Source organism: Hermetia illucens, chromosome 3 (genome assembly GCF_905115235.1).
Source record: "Hermetia illucens chromosome 3, iHerIll2.2.curated.20191125, whole genome shotgun sequence".
NCBI classification, from domain to species: Eukaryota; Metazoa; Arthropoda; class Insecta; order Diptera; family Stratiomyidae; genus Hermetia; species Hermetia illucens.
In genome coordinates this window covers 142,179,800-142,202,903 of record NC_051851.1, presented here as the reverse complement: position 1 = coordinate 142,202,903, position 23,104 = coordinate 142,179,800, and positions in this window count along the sequence as shown.

The following is a 23,104-nucleotide window of genomic DNA, read 5'->3' as shown; positions in this document are numbered from 1 at the left end:
GTTTTATAGTCAGCCAAAAAATGAAACCTGTTACTATCGGCCATACACTCTGCGCTTGCGAGGCAAATTTAGAAATATAAGCCTCATTAACGTTCACGCCCCTACAGAGGAGACGGCAGAATCGGAGAAGGATACCTCCTATTAGGCAGTAAGCTAGTCCCAGGTATGATATCAAAATCAGCTAACTAGGAACGGAGCCCGTATCCAGACGATTGGCTCCCATAGCATACATAAAAATACAAATGATAACGGACTGCGGATAATCCCATTAGCAGTGTGACACGAAATGGTCGTTGGCAGTACTTAGTTTGCGCAGAGAGCGGTCCACAAACATACGTGGGCCTCTCCAGACGGAACCACTTTCAATCAAATTGACACCTATAAGGGGGAAATGGATGCCGGAACAACCACCAGAACTCCTTCAAGTCGACCCAACTACTGGCCTATGCTGAAGATATCGACATCATGGGAAGAACAACACGAGATGTACACCTTCATCCAGATCGAGCAGACGACACGAGATTTTGATCTGCACATCAATGAAGGCAAGACGAAGTACATGCTGGTAACGTCAGCACCGAAAACCAAAGAACGAACAACATCGAATCGCACTGGTCAAACACAAACACGAACAAGAATAAGGATAGGAGAATACAACTTTGAGACCGTTGACAATTTCTCCTATCTAGGGTCGAAAATCACAACCGATAACAACTACGATGATGAAATCCGCGCACGGTTGTTGGTTGCCTGTTGGCCTATTTCAGCTTGCAAAAACTGTTCCACCCGAAACGTCTCACCATAAGGTCAAAGCTTTTACTGTACAAGACAATGATCTTGCCAGTCCTCATGTATTCCGCGCAGACTTGGGTTCTTAGCAATAAGAATTGCGAACTCTTGGCCGCGTTCGAGAGAAGAATCCTCCGAAGAACTTTTGGCCCTCTACATGAGGATGGACGATTCCGTAGCATACATAATGACGAAGTATATGAGGGATACCAACGACCGTCTGGTTGTGGATTAAATCCAGCTCAACAGGCTACGGTGGGTAAGTCACCTAATCCGTATGGAAGACGATGATCAAGCCCGGAATCTATGGTAGAAAAAGAAGACGAGGCAGACCCTGCCTAAGATGGAGCGATGGCGTGGGTAAGGACGCCAAACAGCTTTTAGGGATATCGAATTGGTGAACCTTGGCGCAAGACGGATATGTCTGGAGTTCCTTACTAAGGCAGACCGTATACCGGTTGTTGCGCCGTTAATGATGAATGTTAAATTAAAACGCAGTCGGAGAAGTATAGTTACGACCTTCAGCGTACTAATGTCGCGTAACTTCGTAATTTTTGGTTTAAATTATTCAGAAGGATATTCAAATGAAACTAAGCCTTCTAATTTGATTTTCCTACTTGAATATAGTTAGCTATTCTATTTCAATGGGTAGCTATTACGATTGTTTGGCCTCCTCGACCTTCTATGTAAATTTATGTATTTTACTGTATATTTCATATATACATCAATCTACACATTGTTTAGTTACCAAAAATTAACTTTATTTAAAAACTAAGGCGGTCTCATTAAAAGCGCCAGAAGGTCTTTATTTTACTTTCTTAAAGAACTACTATTTACATGCTTCATTCCAACCTAAGATACTCAAAACTGCTGCATAGAATGGCACATTTAACTAATTTGTGTTTATCCTGTTTGTACTCCTACCAAGTCAGCAGTGTCAAAGAGGGGAAAGGATGGAGGTTATTACTGACAATTAAGTAGGGCCTAAGAAATATGGCCAAAGGGATGTCTTACTCTCTTAGTAGTTGAGTCGAAAGTTGCCGTTAGTAAATTTGGATGATCCTTCATTTTCTCGGAAAACTTTTCCATCAATTCTCGAATTGTTTTCAGTTTTGCGAGTCGATATAGTTCGGTGTTTTTACCGACCTTTCTAGTGTTCCAGTTATAATATAGGCCGGTGCAATATCGTTCAATCGGCGCTCAAATGGTTCATATTAAGCAGGGTTGGAGCAGGTGCTTCGTAACAAGTGCTGGGTCTTATCAGGCTCCTATAGACGATCACTGTGTTTTGTAACTGAGAACTACTTTCTTCTGAAGAAGATAGTAGATCTTACTAGTTGCGCCGCGTGCCTTACTGAAAGCGAGCTCCAGGTGCGAATTAAATTTGAGGAGTTCGTGAAACTTAACTCCCAAATATTTAAACGTCTGTGAATTGCTCACAGTTGTCTTCCGAATTTTAATTTTCTAGCGTTTGACATTTTTATGGATACTTCTAAAATTCCCCTAGATTATCTCCTGAAAGTACACAATTGTCTTTTCGCCTCATTTATTGGAATCCCCCAATAGCGGACGTATTTGCAGGGAAGTACCAAGTACTTCTCAACTGCTTTGGCGGCCCTGTTGGCGCGGAGATTTGACGCGAAGATAAGAACGTCATCGGCATCCAGCAAGTTAGTTGGTAGTCCCCCGGCCGTACGTTGCGCGAATCCAACACTTTGTGCGCAAAGTAACCAATAGCGATCCTTGTGCATCCCTGAATTAAGGCCAACAATCACCCTTGCTTGCTTTCTCATACCCCTCAGTGGCCTCCTTGAATAACCATTACACAACCGTCGTACAGTAAAGACCAGTCGTACTGAAAAATCCACTCTTGCAGGAGGTCTGTCCTACAGATTTTGGGATGGCCTTTTATTGCCTTTAGTTAGCCCTTTTAGTGAGACTGGAAGGGTTACTAAATCACCATCATCCATTAAAGCCAAAATCGAAAATATAAAAAACATATAAAAAGTAAAAGAATGAAAAGCTAAGACAATAAAACCAACTAGTAAAGTAGCGAAAACGTCTCGATACACTATAGGACAACACTACCTTGCAGGAGGCAATAAGGTCAGCATTGTCCTTGCTCGTGATTCTTACCCTGAGTTGACGCAGATACTCATTCGTCGACTGGTATCCGACATGCAGTCAACATACAAATCCCTCTGCCACTAATGAAATTGCAACTGCGGTCCATGCGGACACCGAAAAGGCTAAACATAGAAAAAGTCCGATGGCACACGTACGAAGATAGAACCAACGTTGTGCCTAAGGAACTTCAGCCTACTCATATATGTCAAAAGAGTACATTTTAAAAGATCTAAAGAGAAAAGGTTTAAGGAGGGAGAAACAACAATCAGCACGCGAGGACTCCCAGCTTTCATACTTGAGATCGACAATAGTGATTGACGCTTGACTTGCAGATGGACTTTTTCGTGCCAATCAAACCAGCAGCAGATAAGAGTGCAGCTGGAGTTCTTGCCTTCTCATGAATGCCACGCAGTTCGTTTTGCTCCACGGCGCGAAAGTATGGACTGATACTCTTGCCAAGGAGGTGTATCGTTGGGGCTTTGCGCAAGTAGAGTCGAGGAACTCTGCGGTTATCTACCGCACTGTCTCAGAAACGGCCATGATGATAGTCGCACTAGTGAAACGCGTTACCCTCCTGGCTAAGAAACATTAAATCAGCTACAACAGCAAGGGAGAGGGCTGCTCGAGAAGAACGGTAACATATACTGGAATGAGTGCCAACACTCTTGGCAAAACGAGTCAAAGGGCAAACGGAACGCGTGGATCATCAGAAACTTAGGTCCTTGTTCGAACCATAGACATAGAACCATAGACCAAACAATCCAGTGTGCAAATTGGCCAGATTGGCAAGACAAACGAACTAGAGTTAAAGGTCGGGACTCTAGAAAGGCCATTCTGCTTTAAAGCCTCGTGCCCCACTAAATATATTAAGAAGATGCTGCCACCGTGGTGTAATGATCTGTGCAGCTTCAGGTATTTTTTTAAACATCTGCTAGAGGGATAGATATTGGCAACCATGCAAGGACTGCCCGAAGAAGTACAAGTCGGTCAACAAGACCGCCAAGAGGCGAAGCAACAGGAAAAGTTTGTGTCTTGACTTGTCGATTTACCGGAGCTGTATCTTTCTAGGATACGTATCGCAGTCTTGGAGACCCGCACGAATGGTTTTCATATCGAAAGCAGGCAGGCGCGACCATGACTCCGACTTTCGACCAATCAGCCACACCACTTTCTTGTTAAAGACCCTCGAGCACGTCGTGGACATCCACTTAAGGGCGATTATGGTAAAAATGCCTTTCTCTATGTCCCAGTATGTCCACCTCAAAGACAAATCCACAGCAACCACTCTCCACGAGTAATGGAGGCAATACAAACAGTATAACCTAGCTGCTTTCTCGGATATAGAAGGAGTAATCAACAATGGTTGTACCAACGCTATCAGGGAAAACTTGGCCGGTATTAGATAGAAGTAGAGTCTTCGCATTGGATATTGTCAATGCAAAGAACCAGGATAATCCAGCCGGATCTGGGATGCAACCACTTGACCGGAGCTGTGAACAGAGCACACCCCAGTGTGATGCCATCACTTCGGAGCTCTGGTTAATTTGGACGAAATTTTACGAATATTGGACAGCAGCGGGTGAATGTGGTGGCGTATGCAGGTGCTACCAGCATTCTGCAGTCTTGCCCAGCAGATGCTCTCAATTTACTCCTGCATCTCCTCTTTTAAGACCTATTATTATAAATACTTGGTAGTTTACAGTGCCGTCAGACTACGTGAGTCCGGATGCCGGGCAGCCAGGGCAGAGTGGAAGACCGACGGCTTGTTGAAACGCTATGACACAGTATTCTTCACCGACTGATCAAAGATGGTCTGATGAGTTGGTGCGGGGAATTTCTCGAACACACACAGTGTATCCGAGTCGTATGGTGGTCTCCCAGTTTCGCCAGTGTATTCCAAGCGGAAGTACTGGCGATACTGGAAGCTTGTCGATGGCTGAGGCGTGATCCGAGCCCCAAGCGTAACATAGCTATTCTGATCGACAGCCAAGCGCCCATTAAGACCTTGTACTAGGCGATGACATCCTCCAGGCTGCTGGGGCAGCGCAGAAATGCGCTGAACAGTCTGGGCGGCACGTTCAAGATCAAACCGATCTTAGTTCCAGGTCATAGAGCGGACTGATGGATTAGCCAGGCGGGGCTCTGCTCTTGGCAGTATCTGCATGTACAGTCTATGTCCCGCTGGCACCATTTAGCAGCCACGAACTTCAGATGCAAAGGCATGCCTGTGCCAAGTGAATGAGGATTTGATCCGTTTATAACAAAACCCAATCACGCGGGCTCCTGGGTCAGACGCGTGCAAATGCAAACAAGATTTCGGCGGTCTGCATGAAGCACTGGCTCATAGGAGACCATGCCAGAGAGATTTTTAACTACAGGGTGGAATAGTTGCTTTCTCTTGTGAATGCTACAAGCGGGCTCTGAAGATCTGATCCGGCTGGACTCTGCTACCTTGGTCTCATAACAGCCGTCATTTTCTTAGGAGTTTGTAGTATCAAAACGGCGCACCACAGCGCTAATTCGGCCCTTGGAACAAGAAAAGCGAACTAAAATTTGAGAATAAAGGTACTAAGAGATTAGTTTGAGCGCAAGGTGCAAATATGAAGGTTACTTTAATCATCATCATCAACGGCGCAGCAACCAGAATCCGATCTAAGGCTGACTTAGTAAGACACTCCAGACATCCCGGTTTTACGCCGAGGTTCACCAATTCGATATCCCTAAAACTGTCTGGCGTCCTGGCCTACGCCATCGCTCCATCTCAGACAGGGTCCGCCTCATCTTCTTTTTCTACCATAGATATTGCCCTTATAGACTTTCCGGGCTTCTTATTCACACGGATTAAATGACCCGCCCACCGTAACCTATTGCGTCGGACTTTATCCACAACCAGATGGTCGTGGTATGGCTAATAGATTTCTTCGTTATGTAGGCTACAAAATCGTCTATCCTCATGTAGGGGACCAAAAATTCTTCGAAGGTTTTTTCTCTCGAACGCATGAGTAAGACTTTTCGAGCGGAACAGTTTTTGTAAGCTGAAATAGGGTCTGTCGGTTGCTAACGACCATGTGCGAATTTCATCGTCGATAACAGCTAATCGGTTGTGATTTTCGACCCTAGACAGAGGAAATTATCAACGGTCTCAAGGATGTTGTCTTTAATTTAGCTTTAATTTTTTTGACTGTTTCGACGGCGGTATTCAAAAAAGGGGAATTTTCGTTTCACCCACCCCAACTGAATTCCGTAGGTCCAGATGGGTTTAACTAATGACTTGTACTTTGTTGTCTAGCGATAACATAGAATTTCGGTAGCCACTAGCCATTACTTTTAGTTTCATTTGTATTCTTTTAACTTCGATATGTCTTCTCAAAGTAATACATCAATCGAGGTGTTAAGGATTCTGACATTGTCCCTCTGAAGAACATTGACTCCATTTAACGAGATGGACGGCTAGGTAGTTCTGATTCAGAATAGCGTAGGATGACAGCTTTTGTTTTCGTTAGCGCGAATTCTCCATATCGTTAGCTACTGCCTAAATTTCTGAGATGAAATTCCAAAGATTTCAAGACATGGTTGAGGTATTTGTGAGAACTAAGGATCACCACGTCGTACGCAAACATAGATAAACAGATTGTCAACTGACGTCTGCTTCGATAGAATCGTTTTGGAAGTGAAGCTTCTGTATTTCATTCCAAACAACTGATCTCTTATACAGGATGTCAAAATATCGTATCTGTTTGCCGATAGGAGTTTTCTAATCTTATACAATATCCCTTTGGGTCATACTCTGTCGAAAACCTAGGCAGTGTCGAGAAAAACGGCGGAAGCAATACTTTGAACTGCAATCTGTTGTAATGGGTCTGACAGTTGAAAACCATATGCAGAAACCAGGGGAGATGGCACAAAATTATTGGGGAGGGGCTTTGTCCCATATACGATTTGCACTATGTGTTTTAAGCTATTTGATAGTTGCCGAACCTCAAATCTTGGGGACAATTTTTACCACAGAGGAAGATAATTTTGTATGATAAAGAGGGAATCAAATATAGTTCAAATTGGCCAAAATAATTAGCTCCCTTTGGGTCTCTGCGACTTACTCTTGAGAAAAATAATTATGACAAGGGGTCAAGCAGTGCACTGCAGGATAGACTGCGGAACATAGCTCCCTGAGGCCAACCTATCTCTCTCTAAGAACGAGCTGTCTCTCCTCTGGGACGGTGTGTGCCTTTTCAGGGGCCAAGCCTCTCGTCTACCAAGACCGTTAGTGAGTGGTGATAGCCACACCCAGTACGAGGTGACCCTACTATTAACAAAACGCTACGGATCTAAACTGGGGAGTCGAAAAACACCTCCCCCAATCCAAGGTGTCATGCAAACCTTGCCCATTGGATAGTTTGCAGTCGGGGGTAACTGACTGTATTCGAACGGAGCCTCACTGATACCTGGTCGCCTCACTGAGTAAGTTAGACCTTACCGTGCTATGGGGGGCTACGGCACGGCTGACCTCTTAACCCACATACTCGTGGGAATCAAATGAGTCCAAAACAAGAAAAGAAAACGAAAACTAAAAAAGCGGGGTCCCGTACCGCACCGAAACTGGTTAATCAGGCGGAGGCACGTCTCCGAATTACTGAGAGCCAGGTGACTACACCCAAGAAGGGAGAAGTTGGGACGTCAAGCAGTGGATCCAAGGTGAACATTGGTATACTGCGTGGACTACAGCCAACGAACACCACTGCTCAAAGAGCAGGGACCAGCAAAAGCATGTTTGAGATAAATATAACAGACGTCAGGAAGGAGACAGGTCTCAGTGGCGCCGGGGTTAAATAGTACCTACGCCGTCTAAAGGAAGGCCTGAAACCAGAAGAGGCCCTTAAGAAGGCTCAGGACAGACCTAAGCCATCTCTATCGGAGCCGAGAAACCGGGGAGCAGCAGAGATCAGCCCGCATGAAGGGAATGCTCCAAAAAATCCAGTCCTGAACCCAAGGGAGGAGAAAATTCGGGCAGGTCAGGAGTGAAGGCAGGAACCAGGAAGCCCGCCATTAGCTATGCTAGTGCGGTCAAGGGCAATTAAACGTCGGAGTTGTCATATCAACTACCGATTTGACAACATACCCGTGCATGTGCACAAGGAAAAGCCAAGGAAAGAGACCTCGGAGGAGGCATCGGGTGAAAAACTTACCGAGGTCCCTGAAGAAGTCGCGGAAGCCATAGAGGCGGAAAGAACTAGATCAACCAGGGAAATAGACCTGCTGCCCAGTGAAGAGCAGAAGCTGGACGACCTAGACCTAGGACTCCTAGGGCCCGGGGTGGACAGCGACGCGCAGAAAAGCGCCATGTCGGAGGAGGAGGGTGACACTCCGACAGTGAAGAAGAGCTCCAAACAATAACGGAGCCAATGGCCAGCACTAAGATAGCCCAGATAAACCTCCACCATGCGAGAACTGCATCTGCAGTGATTGCAGTGTACCGGGGGCAGATTCGCGGTCTACAAGGAGGGGACATGCAGGTAATTTGGGACTCCTCTTGTGAAAAACCAGGAGCTTGCATAATTCTCAAACGTAATTTAAAATACATATGTCTTTCAGAGTTCTTAACCGGGGACCTTGTGGCTATCCAAGTCTCATTGGAAGCCGGGAGGAGCACTCGAGAGGCAGTTGTAGCATCGAGATACTTCCCAGGAGATGAGAGCCGGGCTCCACCGGAACAAGTCGCAAAGCTGACGAAGTATTGCGAGGAGAGGGCATTACCACTTCATCTCGGCTGCGATGCCAACGCCCACCACGAAGTCTGGGAAAACAGCGACACTAATCGTAGAGGTGAGAACCATCTCGAATTTATTCTTAGCAATAAGTTAGAAATATACAACGTAGGGAACACTCCTCTTTGTGACCAGCACCAGACAGGAGATACTAAACATAACTCTAGGAAATACCCTAATGAACGGAATGGTAAGGAATTGGAGGGTGTCGAATGAACCCTCAATGTCTGATCACAGGATAATCAGATTCGACATAAGGAATCCCAAGAGAACGGATTGGAAATCCTACACAACGCACCTGAGCAACAACATTGCCCACCTTGAAGGGGGCGGTGACATCAGGAGCGAACTGGAATTAGAAACGATGGTGGAAAACCTCAACACAATCGTCATTGGCGCACATGAGGCCAGCTGTCCGGCCAAGACAGTCAAGTCATCAAGGGATGTACCATGGTAGAACAAGAACCAGCCAGAATGACAACAGAGGTACGAAAACTCTTTAACCGAGCAAAACAAACCGGGGACTGGCGGAGGTATAAAAATGCACTAATTGCGTATAGCAACGCGATCAGGGAAACGAAACGGAACAGCTTTAGGGAATTCTGTGAAGGGATTGAACAGATCACAGAAGCAACCAGGCTGTACAAGTCTGTAGCCAAAGACGGGGGAATAGCCTCTGTCTGCTTGAAAAAGGAAGATGGGACATTCACCGAGAATGAGGAGGACAGGGTACACCTGTTTCTCAGAACTCAATGGGCAGGTGTACTAGCATATTCCAGGCGGAAATTTACGCCATAGACAAATGTGCCTCCTTTAATCTGCAAAGGAACTATAGGGGGCAGAACATAGCTATTCTCACCGATAGCCAAGCAGCGATCAAGGCACTTAGGTCCAACCAGGTGAACTCTAAACTGGTATGGGAATGCCTTGAGAGACTGAATACACTCGGCTCGTCCAACAAGGTCTGGATTCTTTGGGTTCCAGGCCATGCTGGGTTGGAAGGCAACGAGGCAGCGGATGAACTAGCCAAGAAGGGAGCAGAAATGCCTTTACACGGGCCAGAACCCTTCTGTGGAATCGGAAACGGTTTCATGGCTATGAATCTAAGAAACGAAGAGAAACGGTTGAGGGAACTATATTGGGCGGGCCTACCAGTGATGGAGCAGTCCACGGTGCTTATTGGGGGATACGAACCCATGCGTACAAAGGATTGCTTAAACCTCACCAAAAAGAACCTCCGAATCATAGTGGGGGATTCTCACTGGTCATTGTCGGCTGAACCATCACCTAGGGAAGCTAGGGATATCTACGGACACTGCCTGCAGGTTTTGTGAGGAGGAGGACGAAACCTCTATGCACGTCCTGGGACAGTGTCCGGCACTTGTGCAAAGTAGGTCGATACATCTGGGAGAACACTTAATACCAGATGCAAAGCTGAAACATCTGGAAGTGGGGAACATACTAAAGTTCCTAACGGTTACAGGCCTGCTTGAGATACTATGATCAATACGTATACTATAACCAGTAAAAGGGGCACAATAGTTCTTCAAGGACGCGGGGCGACTTTCCCTTAACAGAATAATAATGACAATAATGATTAAGGACCTGAGTAGTTTTCTACGATACTGGTGGATCGAACACAGTTATTTCACAGCTGCAGATCTCAAATCAATTTAATCAATGCTTAGAAAATATTCCTGGAAAATCGAAATAAAAGGAAGAGATATAAGCTTGAATTGAATAAATCTCAACCAGCTGTCTGCCCGCAGGGGCCGTTCTTATTTGTGCGTATTTTTGATAATTTCGATCCTCTCTAAACTTTGAAATTTCAGATGAATCTATCTGCTCGGAACTGGCACCTAACTCGTGAGTACGTCGATTTTTTTTTCGGTTGGCCAGTTTAAATATTCATGAGTTACTTCAAAATTATAAATTTCATTGCTCGCTCCCCACGACACATCAGTTCCAATAAATATCCACTAATCCACGCTCCTTTGTTTCATGGGTAGTTATTCAAGCATAAATAAAATATCAATATTTTCATATCCTTCTCAGCTATTACTGGATATTTCTTCATTTCAAATTCAAATTTCTTTTTATAGCGCTCATCTTGACTATTCCCGAAACACCTAACAACACAGCTTACCATAAAATTGTTAAGCGTTCTACAGAATGTTTTTTTTATTAATTAGTCTTTTAAGATATTTCGGCGTGTCCAATCTTAGAATGATGAAAACGAAACATATTATCGCTGAGGAAGGCTTGGAATATTCAAGAGATATTGTTAATTTATGCAAAAAGTGTCATCTAATTTGAGCGGTCACCGGGGGCCCCGATTGTGGTTGGCTTTGATGGCGGCGACCTATTAGATTCTGCTTTTTCACATAATCTCATGCTGTCAACGAAATGCTAATATATTGAGGCAAAGCACATTTGGATGGCTGAGAAAGATTGGTCCGACTGTCGGACTATTTACGAGGAGGAAACAAATCAGGGTTGAGTCATTAACAGATTCTGAGCGCTGGAGCATTCTGATTTTGGGACTGCTTGGCCAAGATTTCTTGGATAATTGAGAGGAGATACTTATGATTCTGATGAGCTTCAAACCAGTCTGGAGTGAGAGCGTTTCCAGAACAAGAGAAAAGATAAGAACCCTGGACAGATCTGTCAAACTCAGGCCGGGTAGTAGTAATATTTTCTCCTGAGTTAGCTCCGCATATCGGATCCCCGCTTAGCCTCATTTACATTTTCACTCAATTTTTTTAGGCATTTTCTTGTCTTTCCCTCCTCGCTACGGAGTTGATATCAAAATCAACATCGACAAGATTTTTATTAATAGCCAAAAGGCGTCATTTTAGTTGAATGATTTGTTTGAATTTTATGTCTAATTAGTCAGAGGCTGTTTTATATTTCTAGATTTTTGGAGTCTTGGTGTTTTTTTGTATGGAATGGGATCCCATCCGTCCGTCGACAACGTTAATGGATACGAAATAATGATGATGGGATGCTGCTGAATCAATGTCGCTTCAAACCAGAGGCCGGTTTTCCATTTCTGGTCATTTGTTGTTCATCTTCTACTACTGGAGAAGATGAGATGATGCTGCGTTTGTTGTTAATTGGTCTCATTAATATCTACGTCAAGATTTTCAACGGCGACGGTCGATGTTTTATGTCAACAACGACTTCCATAAATCGAGCACAATCTGACATGATGACAATAGTGTTAATAATCTTTTGCATATTCATTAAGTGTTGAGCGGTCAAATGGAGGAGAATCGTTGAGATCCGTCGAGGTAACCGATATGTATCTGATTTTGGGAATGTCTTGGAAGCAGTGATATATTGGCCTTATTGATTTTTTCGGCATTTTTTATTGGTAAAAACATTTTGCTTCTTTGTTTGTGTTTTAATGGTACGACTCTGCCCTCAAGAAACAAAATTGATTATACTCTTTTGAAAATGGTTAGTCTTTACCAGGTAAGTCACATCTCCTAGACTGTATAGAAGTGTAAAAGTGCTGAGGCATGGAGAGGCTCTGGTGGCTAAACTGCCCCCTTAATTCCCGGCTGAATATGCATATTTTTGACTTGCTACTTTTTGGTCGAAGAATCGACCACTGCCCATGTGTCAACCTTTTTGATTTTTCGTCTATCAGAGTCTCATCTTTTCAACAGCGCTGGCTATACATGATTTTACCTTGAAATTGATTGCCAACGGATATTTGGTGCTCCTCTTAACTTTTTTCGTCTTTTGTTCGTACGCCCATATATCACTCTTTATGGCGTTTATCATCCACAAAGCTCGATGATTGGATTTCAAGCGTCCATAGTTGCTTCTTCTTAGCGTTTCCGCCTATTTTTTTCTTATTTTCAGTTGTATACTGGTCATACCTCTTTCAACTTGGATGATAGAAAACTTCCTCTCTGCCTCTCGTAAATGAGGCAGAATTAGTTTTGAATATTGGAGGTATTTAAGAAGCGCCTCAAGCAACATGGTTCAAAGGGATGATATTTGAGACGATCGGACGGCAATTATTCAGTCTACCTAGCTTTTTACTAAGCTAAGAGTCTCCTCTTTCCTACTACCTACTATATCAAAAATATCTTCATTTATTCATTTTTTTCTTTGGAATGGAAAGATAAGATTTTTTTAGAGAATTTTTATGTGATAGGCTACTTAACGATTTTGATAAAAAAAGTAGCTAAAAGCAGTAGGATATGTGGAAACGCATAATTAATTAAATTAGATGAGATAGCGCTGAATAATTTGGAGTTGGAATGATACCTTGGAAGCCGATAGAATAACCAGCACAGATTAGATAATATCTGGAACTCTCAAATTACTTGGAATATAGCGTTCGACCGGTCTATGCTTTCTATTCAATCGGTTTAGTACAAATTGACCAATATCTGCGATAAGATCACATGAAACGAAAGAAGTTGCAACTGAATTATTGAGCACTATAACATTGGCTAGATTCACAACAATTATAATACATGGGAATGGAATGCAGTAGTGGAGAAACCGATGAATAAACACGAAAGGGAGGATAGTCATTGTATAAAATATTGGTGTATAACTTTGCTTCCGCAGTTTTTTTTCTGAAAATTTAAGGGTCGATTTTCAAAAATTGATAATACATTTATTATTGAAAGTATTGTTCATCGCTGGTCACTAATTTTTTGCATCTATCTGGCAGCAAACGGGTCCCGCGTCGAAAGAACTCATCATCCTTTGAAGCGATCGACGAGTCAATCCAATTTTTGACTTCATCGTAAGAGCCGAAGCCTCACTGATACCTATCGCCTCAGTGAGTAAGTTAGACCTCACCGTGCTACAGGAGACTATGGAACGACGGACCTCCTAACCCCTGTACCGCGCACAAACTGGTTAATCAGGCGGAGGCACATCTCCGAAATATTGAGAGCCAGGTGATTACACCCAAGAAGGGGAAAGGTGGGACCTCAAGCAGTGGATCCAAGGTTAACATTGATATACTGCGTGGACAACAACCAACAAAAGCCACTGCTCAAAAAGCAGGGACCAGAAAAGGCCCTTAAGAAGGCTCAGGATAGACCTAAGCCATCTCTACCAGAGCCGGGAAAGCGGAAGCAGCAGAGATTAGCCCGCATGAAGGGACTGCTCCCGAAAATTCCAAACCTGGACCCAAGGGGGGAGAAAACCCGAGAAGATACTGCCGAATGGAATAAGACCATAGTTCCAAAATTGCCAGGCTGAGAACGGGCAGAACTGTCAACATGTGCTGGGGATGATATACTAGGAGCACACATGGGAACAGTTTTTCTCCCAAAAGCCGTGACAATAGAACGGCCTCCTAATCGCTCAGAATGAGGACCTTCATACGTGACTACTGAGAGTCTTCAGAAGCAAGATGTAGGGAAGGGGTAAAATTCTCACGATCGGGGTAAATGACCGATTCCTAAAGCCAATCAAACGTTTGAGTTGCCATATCAACTATCTTGGCAACATATCCGTGCATGTGCACAGGGAAAAACTGAGGATAGACACCTCGGAGGAGACACCGGGTAAAAAGCATACCGAAGTCCCCGAAGAAGTCTCGGAATCCATAGAGGCGGAAAGGACTGGATCAACCGAGGAAGTAAACCTGCTGTCAAGTGAAGAGCAGAAGCTGGGTGGGCTCAGGGTGGAGAGCGACGCGCGGGAAAACGCCATGTCGGAGGACGATACTCCGAGAGCTCCAAACAATAACGCAGCCAATGGCCAGCACTAAGATAGCCCAGATAAACCTCCACCATGCGAGAGCTGCATCTGCGGTAATTGCTAGGGCAAGTTCGAAGGAGAAAATTGGAATAGTGCTGGCTCAGGAACCTTGGATGTAACGGGGGCAGATTCGCGGTCTGCAAGGAGGAAGCATGCAGGTAATTTGGGACTCCTCTTGTGGAAAACCAAGAGCTTGCATAATTCTAAAGGAGACGAAATCCGGGCTCCACCGGAACAAGTCGAAAAACTGGTGAAGTATTGTGAGAAGAGGGCGTTACCACTTCTCCTCGGCTGCGATGCTAACGTCGATCACGAAGGCTGGAGAAGCAGCGACACTAATCGAAGAGGTGAGTACCTTCTGGAATTTATTCTTAGCAATAAGTTAGAAATATATAACTTAAGGAACACTCCAACATTTGTGACCACCACTAGACAGGAGGTACTAGACATAACTCTTGCAAATACTCTAATGAACGGGATGGTCAAGAATTGGATGGTGTCGGTGAGCCCGCTATGTCTGATAAGAACATAGAGAACAACCAGGTTCGACATTGAGGGTAACTCCGAAATAAAACGAATAATAAGGAATCCCAGGAGAACGGATTGGGAATTCTATGCAACGCACTTAAGCAACAACATTGCCCACCTTCAAGGGGGCAGTGACATCAGAAGCGAACTGGAACTAGAAACAGTGGTGGAAAACATCAACAGAGTCATCATTGACGCTTATGAGGCCAGATATCCGGCTAAGACAGTTAAGTCATCAAGAGATGTACCATCGTGGAACAGGAACCTGACCAGAGTGAGAACAGAGGGACGAAAACTCTTCAACCGAGCAAAAACAAATCGGGGACTGGCTGAGGTACAAAAATGCACTGACCGCGTATAGCAACGCGATCAGGGAAGCAAAACGGAATAACTTCAGGAAATTCTGTGAAGGGATTGAACAGATCACAGAAGCAACCATGCTTTGCAAGGCTGTAGCCAAAGACGGGGCAATATCCTCGGTCTGTTTGAAGAAGGAAGATGGGAGGAATGGGTACACCTGCTTCTCAGAACTAATTTCCCGCAGTCCTACCCCACAGCGGCAGGCAACAAAATTCTGCCTGACACCCCAACAACGAATAAAAAGGGAAGAAAGGAGAACTGGAAACTAGCAAATGAGGTATGCTCAGAAGCTAGGCTAAGGGCAGTGGGAACTTTTAAACCGCTGAAATAACCCGGAATAGATGGCATTTTCCCAGCACTGATCCAGAGAGGTCTAGGAATCATCTTAGAGTCTCTTCTGAGGATGGTAAGGGGGAGAATAGCACTGGGATACATATCAAGGGCATGGAGATGGGCAAAAGTGGTCTTTATTCTGAAAGCGGGTAAAACAGATCCCTTTCACCTTAAATCTTTCAGACCAATTTGCCTAACATCGTTCGTACTTAAAACGGTGGAGAAGATCATAGACAATTGTATTAAAACTAACCTTCTGAAGCGTAATCCCCTACATCACAAGGTTGCTCCAAATGGGGGCGAGCATTGTCATGCAGCAAAATCACTTTGTCATGCCTTTCCTCAAACTGAGGCCGTTTTTCCTACAGCGTGCGTCTTGAATGCATCAGTTGAGTTCGATATCAAATGCCTGTAGTGGTTTCACTCGGTTTTAGCAATTCATAGTAAACTACACTGGGCTGGTCCTGCCAAATACAAAGCATAACTTGGGAGTCGTAAATATTGGTTTTGCCTGTCGATGAGGAAGCATGCGTGAGAAAATCGTAGGGTTTTCATCCCCAGTCACGACACGGTGTAGAAATCCTTTCCGTCATTACCTTTGAAGCAGCTGTTCACAAGCAAACATACGCCGTTCAACGTCCCTCGGCTTCAGCTTGTACGATACCCAATTTCCTTGCTTCTGAACCATTCCCAGAGTTTTAAGGCGCTTGGAAATGTCTGGCTGAGTAACATGCAATGATTTCGCCAACACGCGTTTGACACGAATCTTCGTCGAGCAAAGTCATCAACTCATCATCTTCAAACATCTTTTCCCTTTCACCGCCATGCCTGCCTTCGACGTTAAAATCATCGTTCTTGAAGCGTTAAAACCATTCATGACACATTGTTTCCTTAATAGCTGCCTCACCATTCGTATCCGAGAGCATTCGATGAGCGTCAGCAGAGGATAAAACCTCCCGTAAATGACGAGAATTTGGCTAGTAAGCAGACATTTAAAGCGTTTAAAAATATATATAGCGAGTATAAAGTCACTTATGTTTCGCAGTGGTGCTTTCGACAGATATATAAAACTGCCAAATAATACCTCAGACCTGCCAGTTCGATTCGTCACGTATCTCTAAAGCCATCTTCGAAAAACGGCGGAAGCAAAGTTATACACTAATATATATATGGTTTCCCTTCACCCTTTGGTGGAGCATAGCGGGTCAGCAACACCTACGCGCCATCGCTCACGGTTAACGGAAATGCACTTCCCGAAACGCTCGCAGTCGTTCTCTACTGTTCTGCACCAAATCATTGGGCTTTAAGGCATTCATGAATAGACCCTGCCCAATTTTTTCATTTTCATTTCCCACATATTCCGTAATATTAACTTCAGTTCTTTTACGTTAGTTAATTAGTTTGGTTTAGAGTGTGAAGCCGTAGCCCCAAGTACTCAGGCCTTTTGATAAGCCCATTGTACTTACTCCTTAAAAACGTCTATTCAACTGTCTCCCTATTTGCGGCGTTCGTAGGCTTTTAATAATAATAATAATCGGTCGCGAATTGAAAGGCTGGTCTTGAAGTGTATTCGAGCACTTCATTGAAGGCCGTAGCAGTACACTACAGAATTACAGTACTCTATAGGAAGCAATGTGGTCAGTATTCCATTCGCCCGTGATTATTAACTTGATTTGATTCACAGCTGAGTTGACTACATCTGACATCACGTCCCAGTAAAAATTCCACTCCAGCCAGTGTGTATTTGAACCGCGACTTTCCATACGACAGCCTAGTTAACAGCTGAGCTATTCGGAGGCTTTTGCGAATCTGAAAATATCTTCCAAATGAAGAGAGTGCACAGATTCTTCATTGAAGAAAACATTATAGAGGTATCTCCGGCCGACATCTAAGGAGATTGGCTAGTTGAATTTGAAGCTCCTCTTGCATTGGCTGCATATAGCCGAGACCACCAATTTGTTCCATATGGTACTTTAAGGAGCAGTGTCCCGTTGAAAGTCCTACCACGCCTTTAATGTTCCACTTTTTAAAGGACAATAAAAATGCCGCTGTGGAGGCCATGGGTTCTTTCGTCGTAGACTCATAATACCATTTTTCAAAACTGTCAAGCATCATCCATCTGAGGTACTGCGGTAATTGTTTCCGATGAGTTCTGCCTCAATCAATTTTTCTCAACTATAAAATCACTCAAATTTCTTAGGGCTCAGGAATTGTTCTTTAATTAAATCAACTTACATTAGCACAGGAAAATAGATCGTCCGCCTATGTTCATATACGAACATCGATGGGAATGAGCGGGCCAACGACCTAGCCAGGCGGGACGCTACCCTTGGCAGTCCTTCGGTAGGCAGAGTCTGTATCCCGCTGACGACAGCCAAGGGTGGAATCTACTTGCACTACTTAGCAGCCGTGAACATTAGATGGCATAGGCTCACCATATGTGCCAAGTCAAAGAGGATTTGGCCCACCCATAACAAAACCCGATCGCGAGAGCTCTTGTGCCAGATCACGGCGATCTGCACTGGCCTATAAGCGATCATCCCGCCAAACTCGGCATACTTTACAATTCGCTTTCTCGATGCTGCGAGGAAGAAGGAGAAACGCTCAGTCCCTTTTTTGCGATTGCCCAACTCTCCAGCTCGGACACCACCTTGTCGTGGTGGGGGAGCCTGCAGTAGTTCACTACTATACTAAGGGTGTCCAAAATATAAATATGGAAACGAAGGATTTAAAACTCTCCAAGTGGTAATAAGTTACAGACTTCGAATCCACCCGCGACCATGGATAATCATGTCGCTGCCGAGGCACGAATTTTGGAATCCTCACCACATTCATACCGCCCTATAGATAAATCTGTAGAAGGCATGCTTTCCGACTCAGTGGAAAGCTTACATTTAGTGCCCATGGGAAACTAGCCAGAAAGAAAAGTAGGGTAACTCTCAATTTGGGAGAAACTGGAAATTTGACTAGGGCCGGCCCGTCTGCGGTACTACAGCCCAAATCTACCTGCAAACGGAAGAGAAAGGCTCAGAAGAAAGGAACTTCGCCCACTAAGGAGGGGGGCTACAGGCTGAATCCTGCCTGTCAGAACCTTCTCCTTCACCCTTACCGGGAAGCACGGAAGAAAGGGAAGCTGGTGACGTGGACACTACTAGTTTAGCGCTGTTATGTGGAAATAAATCCAAGCGGCCGGCCAGCGCGAACCTGGAAAGGCCCCAAGCCGGCGACAGAAGGAAGATGAAGCACCTTGGTCAGCCGTAATGCGTAAGATCAACACATTTGTGGCCAACACTTTATTGCGCTCCGCACCAGGGCTTACATCCACGGGTCTGGTGGAAATTGGGACCGTGTGCCGGGAGGTGATCAAATCAGCGAGAGATAACTCAATGAAGCTGGTCCCTCCCATAGGAATAGGGACACGAAGGCGGGAAGGAAGAGGACGTTTGCGCAAGCGGCGGGGTCAGTTCTGACTGCTACCGTGGTAGTTTCCTCCAAGGATTGCAGAATGTCAGAGGGACGATTTACCATCTTCCGGGAATGTCTGTGGAAAAAATGCTGGAGCTTGCAACGAAGCCACCGTTTAACAATCAAGGTTTTCGCGATGGGCTTCACCATTCGGAGTGCCCTGACAAGGCTGTCTTCAAGTGGCTCCAGCAGGCAGTCCCGGCTTTGAGTTCTGGCGGTCGGCCTAACGTCACTATTGTGGACACTGAGCTACGCAGGACAGAGCATATCGGATGTTGGTTACCGGTCCCTCGAAGGAAGACAGAGGGCATCATCCGCAAGCTGGGTGAACAGAACCCGGACATGGACTTTGGACACTGGAGGGTAAAGTTCATGAATTCCAGGAAGGACAAATCTACAAACGTAGAGGATTTCAACTTGGTATTCGAACTGAACCAAAAGAGTCTAAATGTGCTCAGAGAAAGTCACCATATGATGCTCTACTTTTTCCTAGATAGATTGAAATTCAGGAATATCAGAGAACTGTAGAGTATCATCTCCATTTCGAGAGCGAAGAACGATGATGGTCTTCGACCCACACAATATAGAGCAAATTGCAGCATCTTCGGTGCGATCTCCCACAATGGAGTTGCGCGCGGAGGATAGTGCATACAATCCTCGGAATCTCCTGAATGAGGGTTCGCACTGGTGAAAGGACTACAGAGCGAATCCTACCTGCTAATAACTTCTCCCTTACCTTCCACGGAACACGGAAGAAAGGGAAGCCAGAGACTTGAACGGAACTGACTTGATGCCAGTTCGAGTGATTGAATCTATGCAAACCGGACACCGCAAACTAGTAAAGGCGCTAAGTAGAAAACAGAAGAGTGCTCTGCAGGATGAGATGAAACTTTTCATGGATGAGGACATGGCAACTACGGTACCTCCAAGTGCGGCTTTTCTCAGAGAGATCAAACACGAGGGGATCGAAGACAAAGGATGCAACTCTGAATGGTGAGTACGCGATAGGGGTGTCCGTAAATATTAAAGGCGTTTTTGACTGTGGGCCTTTTCAAAACCTCGTTATGCCGTCAGAGCGCATGATGTTGATGATTAATTGATACAATTAAGTGGATCCATGCTATGCAAACGTAGAGATTACTGTGGAGTGAGGTCGGTGTCGATCGCAATCTGACAGTAGAAGCAACGAAAGGCTGCCCCCAAGAAGGTGCACTTTCGCCACTTTTGAAAAGTATGCTGATCGACTCAAAATTTACCAATACAGTGCCTCAGACAAAGTCTTTCAGTTAATCCAAATAAAACTACAATGGTACTATTCACAAAAAGGAGAAAACAAGATGGACTTTGCCTCCCAGATGATGAGGAATACTACCCTTCAACTCCCCGAAGAAGTGGGAGTCTGGGGGTTACTCTAGATGAAAAGCTTGTTTGGAACAAGCATGTAGAGGTAAAGGTGAAACGAGCTCTCACAGCTTATGGGCTGTACAGACGGACCTTTGCCTCGACATCGGCACTCAGGTTTCATGTGGTAATGTCGATATACATTGCTATCATTAGGCCGATGCTTGTTTGTGCATCCACAGTGTGGTGGGTTCAGGTAGGACGAAAAGGTTTTCACCGTAAACTAGCCGCACTGCAAAGAACTGTGCGTCTGGGTATCACCGGTGCCATGAGCACATCCGGCGCAGCTCTAAATGCATTACTCAGTTTGCAGCCCCTGGATATATCTATGCATTGGACTGAATGAGACCATCCCATAGACTAATTCGATTAGATCTATGTGGAAACAACGGATTTGGGAGGCACAGAGCACTGGAAGTGCTACTGGGAGAACTGAATCCAGTTCTTGCAATATCTTCCGATTCTGGTGTCCTGATATGTCTGTTTAGTAGAAGTTATGAAGTTACCCTGAATCATAGAGAGAACTGGAGAGTCCCAGAGGAATGCGTGGCGGAATATACGGAAGTGTTCTGTACCGATGGCTCTGGAGTAGGAATCTAGCTCCCGAATAAAAACGAGAAAGGAACTTTTCCTTTGGGACAATATGCAACGGTTTCTCAAGCCGAAATTTACGCGATCCTAAGGGCGGCACATTGGGTGATTGAAGGGCAGGCGAATCGCAATCTACATTGATAGCCAAGCTGCATTGAGGGCGTTAAGTAGTCCTTTGATCACCTCGAAAATCGTTCAGGAACCGTTTGAACTTTATCTCTAGAATTAATGCGGTGGAACTTCTCTGGGTACCTGGTCACTGTGGCGAAGAGGGTAATGAAATCTCGGGTGCTTTAACGAAAGAGGGGTTAATCTCCTCCATTCCGGGACCCGAACCAGCAATTGGAGTATCAATAGCACTGGCTAAGTCTGTCTTCAAAAACTTGGAACAAGCTTGCCACAATGACAGGTGGCAGAGCCTAAATGCTGCTCGACACACCAAACTCTTCCTGGCAGAACCGGACATGCGTAGCACAAAGTTCATCTTGCCGAAAAGCAGGAGTATTGTGGGCACTCTGACAGGCCATAATTCACTAGCTGATCATATGTTCAGAATAGGAATTATTCAAGATGGTACGTGCCCCTCCTGTAATTAGGGAGCGGAATCCACGGAGCATTTCCTATGTGAATGCCCCGCCTATGCGTTCATAGACATCAGATCTTTGGTGCCGATGTACTCCAGTTGCGACGGATAACATCACATCCACTAACGGAAATCCTGCGATTCGTTAACGAATCCGGAATATTCCGTTAGATGGGGGTAGCGAGTACAATGGGCCAACACGGCCTGAGTGCTCAGAAGCTGTAGCTTCTTCCCCACCACACACACGCCCAGCTCTAGTTAGAAGCAGTCTACGAACACTAGGTAAAGTATTCTTTGAGGCCCTTTGAGCCCTTATCTAACCGCAAGATGAGGGAGCTGCTCTCCTTCGTGCTACTTGGCTTTGAAGATCTAAGCTTGGTAAACTATGCCCCTTGCTCTTATCACAGTAGTAATGATCTTAGAAGTTTGTGGCAACAAACGACGCAACACAGCGCTCCACAGAGCGACCACTGATACCTACCTACCCAAGTGCAACCATTGCCTTCAACCAATTCCAGATTCCAAAACCACTAAGATCGTTATTCTACTGTAAGCTCCCCTTCCAATAGTTCAACGTTTTCTACTACACATAACTAATTAAACCTTTGGTCAATTTCAACTTTTTTAACGATACCGCTCAAGTGGCGCAAGCAAAGTTGGTCTAAAATTACGAATTATTGGATTAAGGACGACATTTTTACATATATATTCGTATTTTTATTGGGTTAAGTTCCCTTAAATTGTTTTATTTAATGTCTAAGGCAAAAAAATGTCCCAAATAATTTTCAAAAATCTCTCCACCGAGGCTATCTAACGTATCCTTCTGCAGCGCGCATGTGTATAATTAATTTCGGGTGATTATATTTATGTGTGTTCGAAAAATAGAACCAACTTTAGAAATTAATGGGAAATCTATCCCCCTAGTAGCAAGATTCATAAGCATATTAATTATTTTCATCACTACGTCTCTGCCTCAATAGAATCGGACTTGGAAACATCTTGAAAATCACTTATTCATCTGAAATAAATCACAAGAGATACGCCATATACATCGAGACCAATTCGACTTTGCTTTGTTACATCAGTGTGAGGGAAATTTCCAAGATACAAGTTTATATCTTTCTGGTTTTTTTCACTCAATAAAGATTATTCTTCACTCATAGTCCGATTGGTCCTGATATTGTGTTAGTCAGTCCAGCTGCCCAATAAATCAACGGATTCAATCGAACATATTTCAGATAATCGATAAATCATTTCGCGCTTCTTCAAATCATCGCGACCCAATCTTCTGTTTCGTTTATTATGATACGTATACATTGGAGATGAAAAGTTCACTATCAGGACTATATAAAATTTGGAAATATCTTGGGTCTTTCTACTTAAGAACTCAACCAAAACTTATGAAACAAGGATGGCTTTTATG